The following is a 24,086-nucleotide window of genomic DNA, read 5'->3' as shown; positions in this document are numbered from 1 at the left end:
GGGCGGAGCGGAGTTTCCTATGGTGCCTTTGGCAGGGCCTGACTGCCTGTCAGTCTCACTCTGTCAAGTGGCACTGCAGTCGGAGTGGCGCAGGCGGCGCTGTCCTTCTGTCAGACCGGTCAGTGGAGCGGCGAAGTGACGGCGGTCACTTCGGCTCTGCCGGGGGGCGCACGTCAGGATAAAGGTGTCAGGCCACCTTTGCGTTAAATGCTCCTGCGACTCGGTCGGTCGGCGCGGCGATTTAGTCAGGGTTGCTTCTTAGCGAAGGCAAGGCCTCGGGCGAGCCGGAGATGTGTCCGCCGTTGGAGGGGGGCCTCGGGCGAGACGGAAATCCCTCGGGGTCGGCTGCCCTTGTCCGAGGCTAGGCTTGGGCGAGGCGTGATTGAGTCGCTCGTATGGACTGATCCCTGACTTAATCGTACCCATCAGGCCTCTGCAGCTTTATGCTGATGGGGGTTACCAGCTGAGAATTAGGCGTCTTGAGGGTACCCCTAATTATGGTCCCCGACAACTATGATAGACAAAATCCGTGTGGTAAACATTATCAATACCAGACATTATTTCTAAAGAGTCAATTTAGAATTTTGTAATGACAGACAAATATGTCGACAACCATACACTAAACTAATCCTTTTTAGCAATATCGATAAGTCGTTGTTGTATGTTTGCAGGGATGACATATCGACACGAATTGTCCTCATAACTTAACAGATCAATCACAAAGTTCCTTCGAAAAATCTTTGCATCCTACACACAAAGACAACAGAGAACAAAACATCAAATTTGTAGTATGTAACCGGAATGTATGTTTGAACATGAAACGAATGTACTACACCCACCCTAATAAATTTTATTCGTCTATCATTCCCCATATGGTCATAGCTTATAGAACGAGGTAGCTGGTATTTAGCCTATAGAAGAATGTTTGGCCAACTATGTTATATACAATGATTATCATAGAAAAAATTTAAACTGATGAGAAGGTGGTACGAAGAAAATACTCTCTTAAGTCACTTGGAACACCATTCCAAATTGTATGTTTTCACTTAAAAATATCCTCTTCCCATCCAGAACGTTTCTTGCTATAGGCAATCTTATATTTCTTTAAGGCCATGATAATCGCTTCTGCGAACCTCTTGTATGGCATGTGCTTATACCAATCTTGGGTCGGTGTAAAGTCGATAAAAGTCACGTGCTTTTTAACATGATCTATTACGAAAAGGCTGTAACATCCGTTGAATTTCCATGGCATAAGAACCTGCAAAATATCAATCATTAGAAATGCATAGTCCCCTTTATAAATACATTCGAAATGAACACATACTTACATAACTAACGTGCGAATTTTGGCAAGAACACACACATGTGCGTGTATACGTGATGAATATATGCGTCGGCCAAGTCAGAGTTCTGGTGAATTTCTTAACGAATGAGGGAGTACATCACGAGTAACGACATATATTTTCCCCTCAATTCCCACTCTCCAGCCCAGGGCAAATAATCCGCAAAGCGAAACAAAAAAATAAAACTTGTATCATGCTGAACCATTTCTTCTAAGTTCTTAAGTAAGGCGAGCGAATCCTGTATTAGAGGTCATTAGGCCCGTTTTTAGCTGCCAGACGACACTACACGAAAACCGTGGATCCAAAAATGTTCGAGCAGAATGTACCATCAACTAAAAAATGATGCGGTTAGTTGACACGGGTGTCATGTATTCTTCTCAACTCAAATGTTGCTGCTCGCTCGACCACATATTATAATGAAATCATGAAACGCGCGCGCAAGCTCAATTACAGATCTAGATGTTCAGCGGAATAAAAATGGTGTCTCACATAGTCAAGGGAATAAAAATCACAAGAAACATAAAATAGATCACAAATTCAACACAATTACCTGAGAAGCTGTTGTGACAGGTGACAAATTCTGGTGGCGCGAAAGGAGGGAGAGCAGATAGAAACCGAGGGGTGTGGCTACATTTATAGCCGGTGAGGACATATAGCCGATTTCCACCTTCCATCAATGGGGAAAGTTGGAAAGGAAAGAGAACCACACATTCAAGGAAACAAAGCAGAGAAAATATAGGAAGGGATCCACCTCGGCTAAAATTACGGAGGTAAATATGGCATTCACACTACAGACATAAGGCAGGCAATAACGTGTGGAGGGAAACTCGTCTACACAGGCATGATTGGTGGTTTTCTTTCCAACCTGGCTGCTTGGATCTACAAATGTAGCCACATTTACGGGAAGTATTCTGATATTTTTAGCTGACACCATGGAAGTGATTCTGGCCGAAAGTAGAATGAAACAAAACCGGAGTATTCTACCCCCGCTTGAGATGTTGGATATTTTTTTCACTCTACTTTCGGCCAACTCTTGCTCTGTCAAGTTGGCCACCCTATACACGAAGAAAAACGAGTAGTACTCCAAAAGGTCGCTTTTGATGTTAATGGCATACACTGACTTTGAGTTGAATACAACCTTGCCCCCCTATGCACGCACATGTTTTAATCCCTCCATGGTGTACGTGTACCCACGCGCACGTAGGGAAAAGGAACATTCTAAACTGGTGATGCTAAAAAACTGGTGATACACTACAACCAACAAGGTATGTATGCATTCTCCAAAGAAATATCATGAATGGCAACATTTTAGAAAGATGACTATAAAAAACAAGTGGATCTTTCCAATCTCACATTGCAAGAAGAGCACCGTTGGGTGACACAACAAAAGCTGAAATCGCCTCACGAGTTATTTTCTTTGATCCAGTTCTCGTCCATGAGGTAGTATTCCAAGACACTATTTTCCATAATCGCCTAAAAATTAATATTGTTCAAGCATTGTCAGACCTTAAGCTTGTTGACTAATTCAATTTGTAATTTGGTAAACTTAAACCTTAATGTCACCTTACATCCAGTTATAAATAAGACATGACTGCTGTCAGCCTTGTTAGCAAATCTGCAGAATCCAAATATTCCCCTGGAAATGTACAGAACAAAACTCTATTGAAACAAGGCACAAAATCATTAAACTAATGTATTCCGTTCAAGATAAAACTCATTGTTTCTCTTGGTAGACTGGCTACAACTTCAGATGACTGCAAATCCCACACTCTACATGGGTGAGAGCACCTAGAGGGGGGTGTGAATAGGTGATCCTGTAGAATTCAACACTAAATTCCAACAACCTTGATTATAAAAATATTAGTGCGGGTTAATCAAGTTAATGAGACAAGCTCTTGCGAACTCAGACAATCAAAGAAGGAACAATCACAAGAGACATGCAATTTTATCACGTGGTTCGGCCAAGTAACACTTGCCTACTTCCACGTTGTGGCGTCCCAATGGACGAGTGTTGCACTCAACCCCTTTCAAGTGATCCAATGATCAACTTGGATACCACGACTTTTCTTCCTTATCTCTTTTTCCCGTCTGCGAGGAATCTCCACAAGTTGGAGTCTCTCGCCCTTACAACAAAGATCACAATGAAAGCACAAGAGTAAGGTTGGGAAGCAACACACACAAATCCGCAGCACACACACGCACACAAGCCAAGACTTGAGCTCAAAATGAAGCACAAAGAGTTCACAACTAGAACGAAGCTCAAATCACTAACACAATCGATCAAGTGCGCGAAGACGGAGTGTGGGAGACTTAGAATGCTTAGTGAATGCTTGGGTTACTCCTCCATGCGCCTAGGGGTCCCTTTTATAGCCCCAAGGCAGCTAGGAGCCGTTGGAGGCCAACAAGGAAGGCCAAAGTTGCCTTCTGTCGGGTGGTGCACCGGACAGTCTGGTGCACCACCGGACACTCACTGTAGACGGTCCGATGCAGATCTCCTTCCTTTTTCGGCGCAGATGACCATTGCAGCGCCGAGCCAGTTGGCGCACCAGACAGTCCGGTGCCCCCTGCCGACCGTTGGCGCGGGCCACGCGTCGCCCGCGGATTGCCCGACCGACCGTTGCGCTGGCGGCCGTTGGCTCACCGGACAGTCCGGTGAATTATAGCCGTACGCCGCCGATTTTTCCCGAGAGTGGCCTGTTCACCGGAGGCTGGCCTGGCGCACCGGACAGTCCTGTGTGCCAAGCCGAGCTAGACTTTGGCTGTACCAAGCAAAGTCTTTTGCATTTCTTTTCTTCTCTTCTTTTCTCTGTTTCTAGCACTTAGATAATATATGTTAGTACTCAAAACAATGTACTAAGTCTAGAAACATACCTTGTTACATGATTTGCACTTCTTGCTTGTTTGACACATAATCAACTCACTTAATATGTGTTGGACACTTAATCACCAAAACATTATAGAAATGGCCCAAAGGCACATTTCCCTTTCAATCTCCCCCTTTTTGGTGATTTATGCCAACACATCAAAACACAACAAAAATAAGTGCAACATCGATGCAAATAAGGACCAAATTGTTTTTGACTCTAATTTGGCATATTTGCATCATTCTTTGCCACCACTTGGTTTGTTTTTGCAAATCAAATTCATTTTCCTATCTCTAAGTCAAACTCACTTGTTTGGGCATAAATAGAGATATTCCAAGAGTGAAATTGATCAAGATCCAAAAACTCCTCCTTTTTCCCATAATCATAAAATCTCCCCACAAGAGACCAAATTTTGCATTAAGAGTATTTTGTCAAAACAAAAGTTCTAACTCTATTGTTTTCAAAAATTCACAAGTGGTAGCTGATCCGTTTGCTTTGGCCTTAATTTCTCCCCCTTTGGCATTAAGCACCAAAACGGGATCATTTTTTGGCCCTTTTAACCCCATTGCCTCACCAAAAATGTCAATTAAGAGCAAAAAGGCAATAAGAGCATAAGAATGAACTTGGAGGTGAGTACACTAATACCGGAGTGCAGTGGAAGTCTTTACATGATCCAAGTTCACCTTTTCCCTTTCAATGCACATTTGAGACTACATCAAGTACACTTAAACACAAAGGTTAGTCTCAAAGGGTCAAGTTGTAGAACATCTCCCCATAAATATGTGCATCATTCACACATGGACTTTTGAGGTCCGAGGATCCCTTGCACAACTTGAGCACCATAAATAAGCAACAAATTTCATAAATGCATAAATTAACATGATCAAAGGCATAGAACACATGTATGCTATAGATCAATCCAAGTTACGCGAATCTAAGACATTTAGCTCACTACGCAGCCTACAAAAGGTTTTCTCATCTAATGGCTTGGTAAAGATATCGACTAGCGGGTTCTCGGTGCTAATATGGAACACCTCGATATCTCCCTTTTGCTGGTGGTCTCTCAGAAAGTGATGCCGGATGTCTATGTGCTTAGTGCGGCTATGTTCAACAGGATTATCTGCCATGCAGATTGCACTCTCATTGTCACATAGGAGTGGGACTTTGCTTAGATTGTAGCTAAAGTCCCGGAGGGTTTGCCTCATCCAAAGTAGTTGCGAGCAACACTGTCCTGCGGCAACATACTCGGCCTCAGCGGTGGATAGGGCAACAGAGGTTTGTTTCTTTGAACTCCAAGACACCAGGGACCTTCCTAGGAATTGGCACGTCCCTGATGTACTCTTCCTATCAACCTTGCATCCAGCATAATCCGAGTCTAAATATCCAATTAAGTCAAAGGTAGACCCCTCTGGATACCAGATCCCGAAGCAAGGCGTAGAAACTAAATATCTAAGAATCCGCTTAACGGCCACAAGGTGACATTCCCTTGGGTCGGATTGAAATATAGCACACATGCATACGCTAAGCATAATATCCGGTCTACTAGAACATAAATAAAGTAATGACCCTATCATAGACCGGTATGCCTTTTGATCAACGAACTTACCTCCTTTGTTGAGGTCAACATGTACGTCGGTTCCCATAGGTGTCTTCGCGGGCTTGGCGTCCTTCATCCTAAACCGCTTGAGAAGATCTTGAGTGTACTTCGTTTGGGAGATGAATTTGCGTCCTTGAGTTGCTTCACTTGGAACCCAAGGAAGTAGTTCAACTCACCCATAATTGACATCTCAAACTTTTGAGTCATCACCCTGCTAAACTCCTCACAAGACTTTTGGTTAGTAGAACCAAATATTATGTCATCGACATAAATTTGGCACACAAAAAGGTCACCGTCACAAGTCTTAGTGAAAAGAGTGGGATCGGCTTTCCCAACCTTGAAAGAATTAGCAATTAAGAAATCTCTAAGGCATTCATACCATGCTCTTGGGGCTTGCTTAAGTCCATAGAGCGCCTTAGAGAGCTTACACACATGGTCGGGGTACCTGTCATCCTCAAAACCAGGGGGTTGTTCCACGTACACCTCCTCCTTTATTGGCCCGTTGAGGAAAGCGCTCTTCACATCCATTTGAAACAACCTAAAAGAGTGGTGAGCGTCATAGGCTAATAATATTCTAATAGACTCTAGCCTAGCCACAGGAGCAAAAGTCTCCTCGAAATCCAAACCTGTGACTTGGACATAACCTTTTGCCACAAGTCGAGCCTTGTTTCTTGTCACTACCCCGTGCTCGTCTTGTTTGTTGCGGAACACCCACTTGGTTCCCACTACATTTTGCTTTGGACGTGGCACCAGGCTCCAAACTTCATTTCTCTTGAAGTTGTTGAGCTCTTCCTGCATGGCCAACACCCAGTCCGGATCTTGCAAGGCCTCTTCTACCCTGAAAGGCTCAATAGAGGAGATAAACGAGTAATGCTCACAAAAGTTAGCTAATCTTGAGCGAGTAGTTACTCCCTTGCTTATGTCACCCAGAATCTGGTCAACGGGGTGATTCCTTTGAACCGTCGCTCGGACTTGAGTTGGAGGGGCCAGTGGTGCTTCTTCCTCCATAACTTGTTCTTCTTGTGGTCCCCCTTGATCGCACGCCTCTTCTTGAGGAACCTGTCCATCATATTGAGTAGGGGGATGCACCATTGTTGAGGAAGAAGGTTGATCTTGCTCTTGTTGTTCCTTTGGTTGCACATCTCCAATCGCCATGGTGCGTATTGCGGCCGTCGGAACATCATCTTCATGTATATCATCAAGATCAACTTGCTCCCTTGGAGAGCCATTAGTTTCATCAAATACAACGTCGCTAGAGACTTCAACCAAACCTGATGATTTGTTGAAGACTCTATACGCCTTTGTATTTGAGTCATATCCTAGTAAAAACCCTTCTACAGCTTTGGGAGCAAATTTGGAATGTCTACCTTTCTTCACCAAAATGTAGCATTTGCTCCCAAATACACGAAAGTAAGAGACATTGGGTTTGTTACCGGTAAGGAGTTCGTATGAGGTCTTTTTGAGGAGACGATGCAGATAGAGCTGGTTTATGGCGTGGCAAGCTGTGTTCACAACTTCCGACCAAAACCGCTCGGGCGTCTTGAACTCTCCAAGCATCGTCCTCGCCATGTCGATAAGCGTCCTGTTCTTCCTCTCTACCACACCGTTTTGCTGTGGTGTGTAGGGAGCGGAGAACTCATGCTTGACACCTTCCTCCTCAAGATACTCCTCAACTTTTAAGTTCTTGAACTCGGACCCGTTGTCGCTCCTTACCTTTTTCACCTTGAGCTCAAATTCGTTTTGGGCCCTTCTTAGAAAGCGCTTTAGCGTCCCTTGGGTTTCTGATTTATCCTGCAAAAAGAACACCCAAGTGAAGCGGGAAAAGTCATCTACAATTACAAGACCATACTTACTTCCCCCGATGCTAAGGTAGGCGACGGGTCCAAAGAAGTCCATGTGAAGAAGCTCTAGTGGTCTTGATGTTGTCATCACATTCTTGCTGTGATGAGTGCTTCCCACCTGTTTCCCTGCCTGACAAGCTGCACAAGGTCTATCTTTTTTGAAGCAGACATTGGTTAGTCCTAACACATGTTCTCCCTTTAGAAGTTTATGAAGGTTCTTCATCCCAACATGTGCTAGACGGTGATGCCACAACCAGCCCATACTAGTCTTAGCTATTAAGCATGCATCTAGATCGGCCTCCTCTTTCGAAAAATCAACTAAGTAGAGTTTGTCGTCTAATACACCGTTAAATGCTAATGAACCATCACTCCTTCTAAAGACAGAAACATCAACATTTGTAAACAAACAATCGTAGCCCATGTGGCACAATTGACTTACAGTTAGGAGGTTGTAACCAAGCGACTCTACTAGAAATACGTTTGAAATGGAGTGCTCGTTGGTGATGGCTATCTTGCCCAAGCCTTTGACCTTGCCTTGGTTCCCATCTCCAAAGATGATCGTATCCTAGGAATCCTTGTTCTTGACGTAGGAGGTGAACATCTTCTTCTCCCCCGTCATGTGGTTTGTGCATCCGCTGTCGATAATCCAGCTTGAGCCCCCAGATGCATAAACCTGCAAGGTAATTTACACTTGGGTTTTAGGTACCCAACTCTTGTTGGGTCCTACAAGGTTAGTCACAATAGCCTTTGGAACCCAAATACAAGTCTTATCTCCCTTGCATTTGGATGCCAACTTCCTAGCAACTACTTTTTCATTCTTACAAAAAATTGCAAAAGAAGTATTGCAAGCATGGAAAATAGTAGAAGGTTCACTACATACTCTCCTAGGCACATGATGCACAACATGATTTCTCCTAGGCTTACCATGCACAAAAGTAGAGCTAGAGGCAATCATAGCATGTGAATTAAAGGCATCATGATCATAACTCCTATTATAATGAGCATTCCTAGAAAATTTTCTATCATTATAAATGAAAGCATGATTCCTTTGAGTACTACTAGCCACAAGAGCCTTCCCTTTCTCCTTGTTGAGAATGGGAGCCCTTTGGCTTGTTAAGTTCTTGGCTTCCTTTCGAAAACCAAGTCCATCCTTAATTGAGGGGTGTCTACCAATGGTGTTGAAAGGGAAATGTGCCCTTGGGCCATTTCTATAATGTTTTGGTGATTAAGTGTCCAACACATAGTGAGTGAAATATTATGTGCCAAACAAGCAAAAGATGCAAATCATGTAACAAGGTACGTTTCTAGACTTAGTACATTGTTTTGAGTACTAACATATTTTGTCTAAGTGCTAGAAATAGAGAAAAGAAAAGAACCAAAAGACTTGGCTCGGTGCAGCCAAATCTCTACTCAGTCTTGCACCGGACTGTCTGGTGGTGCATCGGACAGTGTCCGGTGCGCCTGGCTGGACTCCTGTGAATAGGCCACTCTCGGGAGAATTTGGCGGCGTATGGCTATAATTCACCGGAGTGTCCGGTGAGCCAACGGCTGCCAGCGCAACGGTCGGCCGTGCAATCCGCGGGCGACGCATGGGCCGCGCCAACGGTCGGCCGGGGGCACTAGACTGTCCGGTTTGCACTAGACAGTGTCCAGTGTGCCAACTGCCACGAATCTGCAATGGTCATCTGCGCCAGAATAGGAAGGAGATCGTGCACCGGACATGCACAGTGGCTGACCGGTGGTGCACCGGACTGTCTAGTGCGCCACCCGACAGAAGGTAATGATAACCTTCCTTGTTGGCCTCCAATGACTCCTAGCTACCTTGGGGCTATAAAAGGGACCCCTAGGCGCATGGAGGAGTAACACAAGCATTCAAGAAACATTCTAAGCCTCCAAGACTCCAACTTCGCGCATTTGATTCTTTGAGATAGTGACTTGAGCTCCATTTGAGTTGTGAACTCTGTGGGTTGTGTTTTGAGCTCGAGTTGTGACTTATGTGCGTGATTGTGCTGTGATTTGAGTCTTGTGTGTGTTTCTCTCCCCTCCCTTACTTCCGTGCTTCTTTTGTGATCATCATCATTGTAAGGGTGAGAGGCTCCAAGTTGTGGAGATTCCTCGCAAACGGGAGAAAGTCAAAGAAAAAAAACCGTGGTATTCAAGTTGATCATTGGATCACTTGAAAGGGGTTGAGTGCAACCCTCGTCCATTGGGACGCCACAACGTGGAAGTAGGCAAGTATTACTTGGCCGAACCACGTGATAAAAATTGCGTGTCTCTTGTGTGCTTCACCTTTGATTATCTGTGTTCAAGAACTCGCTTCAAGCACTTAGCCGTTCTAACTTTCATAATCAAGTTTTGTGGCTGTTAGTGTTGAATTTTACAGGATCACCTATTCACCCCCTCTAGGTGCTCAGAATTGGTATCAGAGCCATTCTCTTCATCTAAGGGCCTAATCGCCCAAAGAGATGGATCCTAAGGGAAAGGGGATGGTGTTCAATGACAAGGAGAAGGAGTCCCTCTTCAACGAGCCAAGGGACAACAAGCCCACTGACTCAGGATCGAGTCACAAGAAGAGGGACGGGAAGAAGAAGAGGCGGATCAAGAAGATCATTTACTACGACAGCGACGCCTCCTCTTCTTCACCAAGAGACGACGACGACTCGTCTAAAAAGAAACCGGTTAATCAAAACTATTCCTTTGATTATTCTCGTATTCCGTTCAATTCCAATGCTCATTTGCTTTCAATTCCTCTTGGTAAACCTCCACATTTTGATGGAGAAGACTACTCTTTTTGGAGTCACAGAATGCGTAGTCACTTATTTTCTCTCCATCCTAGTATTTGGGAGATAGTTGAAAATGGAATGCATTTCGATAGTATGGATAACCCGGTGTTTATTAATGAACAAATTCATAAGAATGCACAAGCTACCACTGTTTTGCTAGCATCTTTGTGCAGGGATGAAAACAACAAGGTGAGCGGCTTGGACAACGCCAAGCAAATTTGGGATACCCTCAAGATATCACACGAGGGAAACGACACCACCATGATCACCAAGATGGAGTTGGTGGAAGGCGAACTGGGAAGATTCACGATGATCAGAGTTGAGGAGCCAACACAAACATACAACAGGCTCAAGACTCTGGTCAACAAAATTAGAAGCTATAGAAGTACAAGATGGATGGACCACGACGTTGTTCGACTAATGCTAAGGTCATTCACGGTAATTGACCCCCATCTTATCAACCTTATTCGTGAGAATCCCAAGTACACCAAGATGACGCCCGAGGAGATTCTTGGGAAGTTTGTGAGCGGGCGCATGATGGTGAAGGAGGCTCGATATGTGGACGATGCACTAAACGGTCCACTACCCGTCTACTAGCCTCAACCTGTGGCACTTAAGGCTACTAGCGCTCCTGCTTCAAATGCGGTAAGACTGGTCATTTCATAGCATAATGCCCGATAATGATGATGACCAGAAACAAGAAAAGCACGGGAAGAGGGAGAAGAAGAAGGTCTACAAGAAGGCGAAGGGCGAGGCACACCTTAGTAAAGAATGGGATTCAGACTGCTCTTCATCCGACTCCGACGATGAAGGACTGGCAGCCTCGGCCTTCAACAAATCTTCGCTCTTCCCCAACGAACACCACACCTGCCTCATGGCCAAGGAAAAGAAGGTGAGTGTTCGAGATTCCCCCAAGTACTCTACTTCTAGTGATGAGGATTCTAGTGATGATGAAGTAGATTACTCTAGCTTGTTCAAAGGATTAGATAGAGCTAAAGTAGAAAAGATTAATGAACTAATTGATGCTTTAAATGAAAAGGATAGACTTTTAGAAAACAAGAGGATATTTTGTATGAAGAGCATGATAAGTTTGTCAGTGTGCAAAAATCTCTTGCTTTAGAGATTAAAAGGAATGAAATGCTATCTTCTGAATTATCTGCTTGCCATGAGACTGTGTCTAGTTTAAAGAGTGTTAATGATGATCTAAATGCTAAGCTAGAAGAAGCAAATAAATCTAGTTCATGTGTAGAGCATGTTAGTATTTGTAATAGATGTAAGGATTTTAATGTTGATGCTTGTGATGAACATCTTATGTCTATTACCAAATTAAATGATGAGGTGGCAAGTCTTAATGCTCAACTTAAGACTTGCAAAATTAATTTTGATCAATTAAAATTTGCTAGGGATGCCTACACCGTTGGTAGACACCCCTCTATTAAGGATGGACTTGGTTTTCGAAAGGAAACCAAGAACTTAACAAGCCAAAAGGCTCCCGTTCTCAACAAGGAGAAAGGGAAGGCCCCTATGGCTAGTAGTACTCAAAGGAATCATGCTTTCATTTATAATGATAGAAAATTTTCTAGGAATGCTCATTATAGTAGGAGTTATGATCATGATGCATTTAATTCACATGCTATGTTTGCTTCTAGCTCTACTTTTGTGCATGGTAGAAGTAAGCCTAGGAATAATCACGTTGTGCATCATGTGCCTAGGAGAGTATGTAATGAACCTTCTACTATTTACCATGCTTGCAATACTTCTTTTGCAATTTTTTGTAAGAATGAAAAAGTAGTTGCTAGAAAATTGGGATCCAAATGCAAGGGAGACAAGACTTGTATTTGGATTCCAAAGGCTATTCTAACTAACCTTGTAGGACCCAACAAGAGTTGGGTACCTAAACCCCAAGCGTAAATTGTCTTGCAGGTTTATGCATCCGAGGGCTCAAGCTGGATTATCGACAGCGGATGCACAAACCACATGACGGGGGAGAAGAAGATATTCACCTCCTACGTCAAGAACAAGGATTCCCAGGACTCGATCATCTTTGGAGATGGGAACCAAGGCAAGGTTAAAGGATTGGGAAAGATAGACATTTCATCCGAGCATTCTATCTCCAATGTGTTCTTAGTTGAATCGCTCAGGTACAACTTATTGTCTGTGAGTCAATTATGTAACATGGGTTATAATTATCTATTTACAAATATAGATGTTTCTGTCATTAGAAGGAGTGATGGTTCATTAGCATTTAAGGGTGTATTAGACGGCAAACTCTACTTAGTTGATTTTTCGAAAGAGGATGCCAATCTAGATGCATGCTTAATAGCTAAGACTAGCATGGGCTGGCTGTGGCATCGCTGTCTAGGACATGTTGGGATGAAGAACCTTCGTAAACTTCTAAAGAGAGGACATGTGTTAGGACTAACCAATGTCTGCTTCGAAAAAGATAGATCTTATGTAGCTTGTCAAGCAGGGAAACAGGTGGGAAGCACTCATCACAGCAAGAATGTGATGACAACATCAAGACCACTGGAGCTTCTTCACATGGACCTCTTCGGACCCATCGCCTACCTTAGCATCGGGGGAAGTAAGTATGGTCTTGTAATTGTAGATGACTTTTCCCGCTTCACTTGGGTGTTCTTTTTGCAGGATAAATCAGAAACTCAAGGGACCCTGAAGTGCTTTCTAAGGAGGGCTCAAAACGAATTTGAGCTCAAGCTGAAAAAGATAAGGAGCGACAACGGGTTCGAGTTCAAGAACTTACAAGTTGAGGAGTATCTTGAGGAGGAAGGTGTCAAGCATGAGTTCTCCGCTCCCTACACACCACAGCAAAACGGTGTGGTAGAGAGGAAGAACAGGACACTTATCGACATGGCGAGGACGATGCTTGGAGAATTCAAGACGCCCGAGCGGTTTTGGTCGGAAGCTGTGAACACAGCTTGCCACGCCATAAACCAGCTCTATCTGCATCGTCTCCTCAAGAAGACCTCCTATGAACTCCTTACCGGTAACAAACCTAATGTATCTTACTTTTGTGTATTTGGGAGCAAATGCTACATTTTGGTGAAGAAAGGTAGACATTCCAAATTTGCTCCCAAAGCTGTAGAAGGGTTTTTACTAGGGTATGACTCAAATACAAAGGCGTACAGGGTCTTCAACAAATCATCGGGTTTGGTTGAAGTCTCTAGCGACGTTGTATTTGATAAGACTAATGGCTCTCCAAGAGAGCAAGTTGATCTTGATGATATAGATGACAATGATGTCCCAACGGCCGCAATGCGCACAATGGCGATTGATGATGTGCGACCACGGGAACATCAGGAGCAAGATCAACCTTCTTCCTCAACGATGGTGCATCCCCCAACTCAAGATGATGAACAAGTTCATCAAGAAGAGGCGTGTGATCAAGGGGGAGCACAAGAAGAACAAGCTATGGAGGAAGAAGCACCACCAGCCCCTCCAACTCAAGTCCGAGCGACGATTCAAAGAAATCACCTCGTCGATCAGATTCTGGGTGACATAAGCAAGGGAGTAACTACTCGCTCAAGATTAACTAATTTTTGTGAGCATTACTCGTTTGTCTCTTCTATTAAGCCTTTTAGGGTAGAAGAGGCCTTGCAAGATTCGGACTGGGTGTTGGCCATGCAGGAAGAGCTCAATAACTTCAAGAGGAATAAAGTTTGGAGCTTGGTGCCACGTCCAAAGCAAAACGTTGTGGGAACCAAGTGGGTGTTCCGCAACAAGCAAGACGAGCACGGAGTGGTGACAAGAAACAAGGCTCGACTTGTGGCAAAAGGTTATGCCCAACTCACAGGTTTGGATTTCGAGGAGACTTTTGCTCCTGTGGCTAGGGTAGAGTCTATTAGAATATTATTAGCATATGCCTCTCACCACTCTTTCAGGTTGTTTCAAATGGATGTGAAGAGCGCTTTCCTCAACGAGCCAATAAAAGAGGAGGTGTACGTGGAACAACCCCCTGGCTTTGAGGATGACAGGTACCCCGACCATGTGTGTAAGCTCTCTAAGGCGCTCTATGGACTTAAACAAGCCCCAAGAGCATGGTATGAATGCCTTAGAGATTTCTTAATTGCTAATTCTTTCAAGGTTGGGAAAGCCGATCCCACTCTTTTCACTAAGACTTGTAATGGTGACCTTTTTGTGTGCCAAATTTATGTCGATGACATAATATTTGGTTCTACTAATCAAAAGTCTTGTGAGGAGTTTAGCAGGGTGATGACTCAAAAGTTTGAGATGTCAATGATGGGCGAGTTGAACTACTTCCTTGGGTTCCAAGTGAAGCAACTCAAGGACGACACCTTCATCTCCCAAACGAAGTACACTCAAGATCTTCTCAAGAGGTTTGGGATGAAGGACGCCAAGCCCGCGAAGACACCGATGGGAACCGACGGACATGTTGACCTCAACAAAGGAGGTAAGTCCGTTGATCAAAAGGCATACCGGTCTATGATAGGGTCTTTACTTTATTTATGTGCTAGTAGACCGGATATTATGCTTAGTGTATGCATGTGTGCTAGATTTCAATCCGACCCAAGGGAATGTCACCTTGTGGCCGTTAAGCGGATTCTTAGATATTTAGTTTCTACGGCTTGCTTCGAGATCTGGTATCCAAAGGGGTCAACCTTTGACTTATTTGGATATTCAGACTCCGATTATGCTGGATGCAAGGTTGATAGGAAGAGTACATCAGGGACGTGCCAATTCCTAGGAAGGTCCCTGGTGTCTTGGAGTTCAAAGAAATAAACCTCTGTTGCCCTATCCACCGTTGAGGCCGAGTATATTGCTGCAGGACAGTGTTGCGCGCAACTACTTTGGATGAGGCAAACCCTTCGGGACTTTGGCTACAATCTGAGCAAAGTCCCACTCATATGTGACAATGAGAGTGCAATCTGCATGGCGGATAATCCTGTTGAACACAGCCGCACTAAGGACATAAACATCCGGCATCACTTTTGAGAGACCACCAGCAAAAGGGAGATATCGAGGTTTTCCATATTAGCACCGAGAACCAGCTAGTCAATATCTTTACCAAGCTATTAGATGAGAAGACCTTTTGCAGGTTGCGTAGTGAGCTAAATGTCTTAGATTCGCGTAACTTGGATTGATCTATAGCATACATGTGTTTTATGCCTTTGATCACATTACATTATGCATTTATATGATTTATTGCATATTTATGGTGCTCAAGTCGTGCAAAGGATCCCCGGACCTCACAAGTCCATGTGAGAATGATGCACATATTTAGGGGGAGAAGTGCTACAACTTGACCTTTTGAGACTAACCTTTGTTTAAGTGTACTTGATGTAGTCTCAAAGGTGAATTGAAAGGGAAAGGTGAACTTGGACCTTGCAAAGACTTCCACTGCACTCCAGTATTAGTGTACACACCTCCAAGTTCATTCTTATGCTCTAGTTGCCCTTTTTGCTCTTAATTGACAATTTTTGGTGAGGCAATGGGGTTAAAGGGCCAAAAATGATCCCGTTTTGGTGCTTGATGCCAAAGGGGGAGAAATTAAGGGCCAAAGCAAATGGATCAGCTACCACTTGAGAATTTTGAAAATAGTAGAGTTAGAATTTTTGGTTTGCCAAAATACTCTTATTGCAAAATTTGGTCTCTTGTGGGGAGAATTTATAATTATGGGAAAAAGGGGGAGTTTTTGGATCTTGTTCACTTTTGGAATATCTCTCTTTATGCCCAAACAAGTGAGTTTGACTTAGAGATAGGAAAATGAATTTGATTTGCAAAAACAAACCAAGTGGTGGCAAAGAATGATCCAAATATGCCAAATTAGAGTAAAAAACAATTTGGTCTTCAATTTGACTCGATGTTGCATGTTTTGCATTTCTTTTTGATGTGTTGGCATAAATCACCAAAAAGGGGGAGATTGAAAGGGAAATGTGCCCTTGGGCCATTTCTATAATGTTTTGGTGATTAAGTGTCCAACACATAGTGAGTGAAATATTATGTGCCAAACAAGAAAAAGATGCAAATCTTGTAACAAGGTACGTTTCTAGACTTAGTACATTGTTTTGAGTACTAACATATTTTGTCTAAGTGCTAGAAACAGAGAAAAGAAAAGAACCAAAATACTTGGCTCGGTGCAGCCAAATCTCTGCTCAGTCTGGCACACCGGACTGTCCGGTGGTGCACCAGACAGTGTCCGGTGCGCCAGGCTGGACTCCGGTGAACAGGCCGCTCTCGGGAGAATTTGGCGGCGTACGACTATAATTTACCGGACTGTCCGGTGGTGCACCGGACTGTCCGGTGAGCCAACGGCCGCCAGCGCAACGGTCGGCCGTGCAATCCGCGGGCGACGCGTGGCCCGCGCCAACAGTCGGCAGGGGGCACCGGGCAGCGGGTTGTCCGGTGTGCACCAGACAGTGTCCAGTGTGCACTAGACAGTGTCCGGTGCGCCAACTGCCACGAATCTGCAACGGTCGTCTGCGCCATAATAGGAAGGAGATCACGCACCGGACATGCATAGTGGCTGTCCGGTGGTGCACCGGACTGTCCGGTGCGCCACCCGACAGAAGGCAAGGATAGCCTTCCTTATTGGCCTCCAACGGCTCCTAGCTGCCTTGGGGCTATAAAAGGGACCCCCTAGGCGCATGGAGGAGTAACACAAGCATTCATGAAACATTCTAAGCCTCCAAGACTCCAACTTCGCGCATTTGATTCTTTGAGATAGTGACTTGAGCTCCATTTGAGTTGTGAACTCCGTGGGTTGTGTTTTGAGCTCGAGTTGTGACTTGTTTGCGTGATTGTGTTGTGATTTGAGTCTTGTGTGTGTTGCTCTCCCTCCCTTACTTCCGTGCTTCTTTTGTGATCATCATCATTGTAAGGGCGAGATGCTCCAAGTTGTGGAGATTCCTCGCAAACGGGAGAAAGTCAAAGAAAAGAAAAACCGTGGTATTCAAGTTGATCATTGGATCACTTGAAAGGGGTTGAGTGCAACCCTCGTCCATTGGGACGCCACAACGTGGAAGTAGGCAAGTATTACTTGGCCGAACCACGGGATAAAAATCGCGTGTCTCTTGTGTGCTTCACCTTTGATTATCTGTGTTCAAGAACTCGCTTCAAGCACTTAGCCGTTCTAACTTTCATAATCATGTTTTGTGGCTATTAGTGTTGAATTTTACAGGATCACCTATTCACCCCCCTCTAGGTGCTCTCAGGTGTAGGCATCCCTAGCAAATTTTAATTGATCAAAATTAATTTTGCAGGTCTTAAGTTGAGCATTAAGACTTGCCACCTCATCATTTAGTTTGGTAATAGACATAAGGTGTACATCACAAGCATCAACATTGAAATCCTTACATCTATTACAAAAACTAACATGCTCTACTCATGAACTAGATTTATTTGCTTTCTCTAGCTTAGCATTTAAATCATCATTTATACTCTTTAAACTAGGCATAGTTTCATGGCAAGTAGATAACTCAAAAGATAGCATTTCATTCCTTTTATTCTCTAGAGCAAGGGATTTTTGAACACTAATAAACTTATCATGCTCTTCATACAACATATCCTCTTGCTTTTCTAAAGTCTATACTTTTCATTTAAAGCATCAATTAGTTCATTAATCTTTTCTACTTTAGCTCTATCTAATCCTTTAAATAGACTAGAGTAATCTACTTCATCATCGGAGGAATCCTCATCACTAGATGTAGAGTACTTGGGGGAATCTAGACCACTTACCTTCTTCTCCTTGGCCATGAGGCAAGTGTGGCGTTCGTTGGGGAAGAGCGAAGACTTGTTGAAGGCCGAGGCTGCCAGTCCTTCATCGTCGGAGTCGGATGAAGAGCAGTCCAAATCCCATTCTTTGCCAAGATGAGCCTCGCCTTTCGCCTTCCTATAGCTTTTCTTCTTCTCCTTCTTCCCATGTCTTTCTTCCCCTGGTCATTTTCATTATCGGAACATTGAGCAATAAAATGACCTGTCTTACCGCATTTGAAGCAGGAGCGCTTTCCCCTTGTCTTATTCTTGTTGGGGTACTCCTTGCGTCCTTTTAGTGCGGTCTTGAAGCGCTTGATGATAAGCGCCATCTCATCTTCATTGAGGCCCGCGGCCTCCACCTGTGCCACCTTGCTTGGTAGCGTCTCCCTGTTGCTGGTTGCCTTGAGGGCAACAGTTTGAGGCTCGTGAACGGTTAGTGAACCGTTTAGAGCATCGTCCACATATCGAGCCTCCTTCACCATCATATGCCCACTCATAAACTTCCCACGAATCTCCTCGGGCGTCATCTTGGTGTACCTAGGATTTTCACGAATAAGGTTGACAAGATGGGGGTCAATTACCGTAAATGACCTTAGCATTAGTCGGACGACGTCGTTGTCCGTCCATCTTGTGCTTCCATAGCTCCTAATCTTGTTGACCAGGGTCTTGAGCCTGTTGTATGTTTGTGTTGGCTCCTCTCCCCTGATCATTGCGAATCTTCCCAGTTTGCCTTCCACCAACTCCATCTTGGTGATCATGGTGGCGTCGTTTCCCTCGTGTGATATCTTGAGGGTATCCCAAATTTGCTTGGCGTTGTCCAAGCTGCTCACCTTGTTGTATTGATCCCTGCACAAAGATGCTAGCAAAACAGTGGTAGCTTGTGCATTCTCATGAATTTGTTCATTAATAAACATCGGGCTATCTGTACTATCGAAATGCATTCCATTTTCAACTATCTCCCAAATACTAGGATGGAGAGAAAATAAGTGACTACGCATTTTGTGACTCCAAAAAGAGTAGTATTCTCCATCAAAGTGTGGAGGTTTACTAAGAGGAATTGAAAGCAAATGAGCATTGGAATTGAACAGAATACGAGAATAATCAAATGAATAGTTTTGATTAACCGATTTCTTTTTAGACGAGTCATCGTCGTCGTCGTCTCTTGGTGAAGAAGAGGAGGCATCACTGTCGTAGTAATTGATCTTCTTGATCCGCCTCTTCTTCTTCCCGTCCCTCTTCTTGTGACTCGATCCTGAGTCAGTGGGCTTGTCGTCCCTTGGCTCGTTGAAGAGGGACTCCTTCTCCTTGTCGTTGACCACCATCCCCTTTCCCTTAGGATCCATCTCTTCGGGCGATTAGTCCCTTAGATGAAGAGAACGACTCTGATACCAATTGAGAGCACCTAGAGGGGGGTGAAGAGGTGATCCTATAGAATTGAACACTAAATTCCAACAACCTTGATTATAAAAATATTAGTGCAGGTTAATCAAGTCAATGAGACAAGCTCTTGCGAACTCATACAATCAAAGAAGGAACAATCACAAGAGACACACGATTTTATCCCGTGGTTCGGCCAAGTTACGCTTGCCTACTTCCACGTTGTGGCGTCCCAATGGATGAGGGTTGCACTTAACCCCTTTCAAGTGATCCAATGATCAACTTGAATACCACGACTTTTCTTCCTTATCTCTTTTTCCCGTTTGCGAGGAATCTCCACAAGTTGGAGTCTCTCGCCCTTACAACAAAGATCACAATGAAAGCACAAGAGTAAGGTTGGGAAGCAACACACACAAATCCGCAGCACACACACACGCACACAAGCCAAGACTTGAGCTCAAAATGAAGCACAAAGAGTTCACAACTAGAACGGAGCTCAAATCACTAACACAATCGATCAAGTGCGCAGAGACGGAGTGTGGGAGACTTAGAATGCTTAGTGAATGCTTGGGTTACTTCTCCATGCACCTAGGGGTCCCTTTTATAGCCCCAAGGCAGCTAGGAGCTGTTGGAGGCCAACAAGGAAGGCCAAAGTTGCCTTCTGTCGGGTGGTGCACCGGACAGTCCGGTGCACCACCGGACAGTCACTGTAGACGGTCCGGTGCGGATCTCCTTCCTTTTCCGATGCAGATGACCGTTGCAGCGCCGAGCCAGTTGGCGCACCGGACACTGTCCGATGCACACCAGACAGTCCGGTGCCCCCTGCCGACCGTTGGCGCGGGCCACGCGTCGCCCGCGGATTGCGCGGCCGACCATTGCGCTGGCGGCCGTTAGCTCACCGGACAGTCCGGTGAATTATAGCCGTACGCCACCGAATTTCTCGAGAGTGACCTCTTCACCAGAGGCTGGCCTGGCGCACCAGACACTGTTCGGTGCACCACCGGACAGTCCAGTGTGCCAAGCCGAGCTAGGCTTTGGCTGTACCAAGCCAAGTCTTTTGCATTTCTTTTCTTCTCTTCTTTTCTCTGTTTCTAGCACTTAGACAATATATGATAGTACTCAAAACAATGTACTAAGTCTAGAAACATACCTTGTTACATAATTTGCACTTCTTGCTTGTTTGGCACATAATCAACTCACTTAATATGTGTTGGACACTTAATCACCAAAACATTATAGAAATGGCCCAAAGGCACATTTCCCCTTCAATGGGCCACTGCTCCTATTCACAGCAAGAAACTTCCCGTCGGAACTGAGAAGATGGATCAAAGCAGAGGAACCCATCAGTATCTCACAACCAATAATCAAGTGGAAAACGAGTTCAATGGCCATTTGTTACCTGATAGTAAGATCCTTAATCGATGTTTTAGTACCGATTTCTGTGAGAACAGACCCCATGGTAGGCCAGTTGAAAACTCTTAAATGCCCATCCTAGAAAGGAATATAAAGAAACAAACATGTCAATAACCATAAGATTTCAGTGCCATAACAGAAGCTCCAAGAGAAAGAAGAAAATTGCATATGAACCATCAACCATGAAAAACCTCAAAGCATAAATGCAAGACCATACTGAAAAGTTATTTACTTACATGGAGACAAACCAGATTTGCCTTGTTATAACGTAAAAGCAAGATTAAATATTAGTGCTCAAAGACTATTCTGCCAGTACGAAACGACTATTAAGAAGTCAATAGATAAAACCAATAAATGTATCTTTGCTTTCAACAATAAATTAAGGTGATGATGCAAACATGTATAAAACAAGGACATATCATAAAAACAAGGACGTGTCGTAAAAAACGCATCTCAAGAACTACTTAATGTTATTTGGTATCTCCAATTCTCCATAGTCCATACATTAAAGATAAGTAAAAACAATTACATTCAAAACTGCACTGGCTGTACTTTCTATGCAAAGATGTCTGTACCATGTTAACCATGAAACAAGAATCCCTTTGCCTAACATAACAATATACACCCACCTCTTCAGACACCACAACTCATTATCAAAATAGCCATTCTACTGTAGCAAATGGTCATTAAGTTGCCAAAACATGCTAACTGTTTGGTTACATTGGTCAGTACTAAAAAAATGTTGCTTATGATAATTGTAGTCTGTAGTAAACATTTTTTTCCTGCATGATGCCGTGAAGGATATTACTTTTTGGTACACCTAGAAACTACTAAGCTAACATATCTTCCTCAGGCAATTTTTTCTGTTTATATGTCAAACTTAGAAGAAAAATAAAGTTCAAAATTAGAAACTTAGAATACATTCTAATTAGGTGCTCGAAGTGCCTATAGTTTTCCCTTCAGAAAAAGTCAAATAGGAAATGAAATAAAATGAAGCTACATAATCCATCCATTCCAAATTATAAGACATTTTAGTTTTCCTAGACACAACTTTTGCTAGGCTCTTAGATATACACTATGTCTAGATACATAGTAAATCAATGTATAATGTCTTATTTTGGAACGGAGAGAGTACTAAACCTACTAACAACAGATACAAAAAAGTAAAATGCAAAGGGAAAAGTAGACAATATTAACTTACTTCACCACCAATAGCAAGTATTGAACCTTCTCCGCTGAAGGATACTGCCAACTGCAAACCAACATCTTTCAGCTCTGCTAAAGCATCCTGGTCCGGCTCCAAAGCCAACCTATGTGGTCCCTCTCCTTTCTGTGATTCCCATCGATACAACCTACATTAGTGTTTTCCTATAGACGACAGACGATTTTTCAGGAGACTTGGCATGCAAGAGAGCCACACGCAAGAACGGGCCGGGACTACGACAAGTTATTAGATATATGAAGCAGCAGTGCTTTCTGTCACCCGTACCAATGTTGTCGAAACATCCCTTCTCTTGTACACCTAAGGTACACGATGAAATCTTCCAAAAAACAGGTAACACCAGAAAGTGGAATTTACTAAAAAAGATCAATGGCAAGGCATCATACATATAATTGACAAAAGCGAATAGCGTCGCAACTGGAGGCAACCACCTCGATTCTGCAGCTTGATGAGAAGGAAAGCACCTGCATGACATATATGAACACATGAAACAATCTATAGAGGCCCTAAAGTTGAGTAACCTTAGGAACTATCGGGGGATCTTACGACGTAAGCAATAGGAACTTCACCAGCTTTAGCATCGGGTAACCTTAGGAACAAGCACATATTCCCATAAGGTACAACAAAAAAACAGATTTCTAAAACGCACACACAGAAGTAGCTATCAACCCCAATGATTAGGTGACTAAACTTACCAGATAACAATAGCATCCAGAATTTCTAGATGAGACAGAAGTAGCCCTTCAATCTCGACGGGTGCAATCTACCGAAGAAAAATATGAAATTCGACTAAAGAAAAAAACACATGATATAAGATTCAAAAGGTAAAATAACATATGTGAAGGATAATCCATTTTATGATAGTTAGATCGAATAGTAAGCAAAGAATATAATGTTAGCCAAAGCACCACCTAAGGCTAAAATACAGCTCGTGTGCTAAAAAATTACGTGTACCTTGTTATCGGATGGATAATTTGGTGCGAACCATGTGTCCTGCAGCTCACTTTGGCAATGCGCGAAGCAGGAGTTGATGAACACCCTTGCCTTCGGTTTGCTTTCAAACTGTCTCAGAGATGTTAGCATTCCACTTCTCAGTACTGCCAAAAAAATCTAAATCAAAATTTGAATCATGCCATGAAAACAGTAGCTTCAGTTTAGAACATCGCAGATGATCGTTTAATACAATATGAATCTGAACCATCTGCTTAACAGAGAGTTAACCTTGGAGGGTTGCGATCTATGTTGCGCTGCATCCACCAGGATCCGACTTGCAGCGGCTCCAATGGCCTCCAGGATCAGACGAAGGCGGCGCCAGAATGTGGTGGAACTGTCCGAAAATTGCCAAACCAGAATTATTACTTGCCACCAGGTCCAGGTGCCGAAAACTATACTGATCGATCGCAAGCCGCATTTTACCGGATATACATCATAAGCTGAATTCAAGATGAAAAGCGGGGTTCGGATGTTCGCAAGCGCGAACTGTGGAAAGAAACACTGCGCAGACATGGATAATCAGAACTGGTGGACATATTGAGCTATTAACTAAGTGATGGAACAAGACTGTTTTATCAAGTAAAAGAAAACATAACTCAATGCTAAACCACCGGGATTGTGCGAGTCTGCACTTGCATTGCCTGCTCTACTCACGGCCCAAAACCATGATAACCTAGTTGGAGGCCTAGTAGCTACACCTCATGTGTCCTAGCATTGTTAATAAATCAATACTTGTATCATATATGCAGCAAACATAACACAATTTGGAAGTCACTATCCCAGGAAACATGACAAATTTGGTAATAATGAACTAACGTCACCAACTACGCATGAGAGCTGGACTTAAGTATAGTATCTTAGATTAGTTAAGTACTTAAATATACACATAGACGACAACTGGAAAATACCTGCTTCAACTAGC

The 24,086-nt window shown here is 43.6% G+C and overlaps 2 long non-coding RNA genes across 2 annotated transcripts; both read right to left on the bottom strand.

The window, feature by feature from the left end:
- Window positions 1–530: 530 nt before the first annotated feature.
- On the bottom strand, window positions 531–2,021 carry LOC103640838 (uncharacterized). The gene is made up of 4 exons (XR_559888.3): window positions 1,894–2,021; window positions 1,002–1,258; window positions 840–911; window positions 531–747 (listed from the first exon to the last, which is right to left on the bottom strand). It is a non-coding gene; the product is annotated as an uncharacterized lncRNA (long non-coding RNA).
- An 18,795-nt stretch (window positions 2,022–20,816) lies between these two features.
- LOC103640837 (uncharacterized) lies at window positions 20,817–22,213 on the bottom strand. The gene is made up of 3 exons (XR_559887.2): window positions 22,151–22,213; window positions 20,936–21,027; window positions 20,817–20,848 (listed from the first exon to the last, which is right to left on the bottom strand). It is a non-coding gene; the product is annotated as an uncharacterized lncRNA (long non-coding RNA).
- Between the last annotated feature and the right edge of the window lie 1,873 nt (window positions 22,214–24,086).

The sequence above is a fragment of the Zea mays genome, chromosome 10, assembly GCF_902167145.1.
Source record: "Zea mays cultivar B73 chromosome 10, Zm-B73-REFERENCE-NAM-5.0, whole genome shotgun sequence".
Classification (NCBI taxonomy): Eukaryota; Viridiplantae; Streptophyta; class Magnoliopsida; order Poales; family Poaceae; genus Zea; species Zea mays.
The sequence above is the reverse complement of the archived record's forward strand: the minus strand, read 5'-3'. Positions and strand labels throughout refer to the sequence as shown.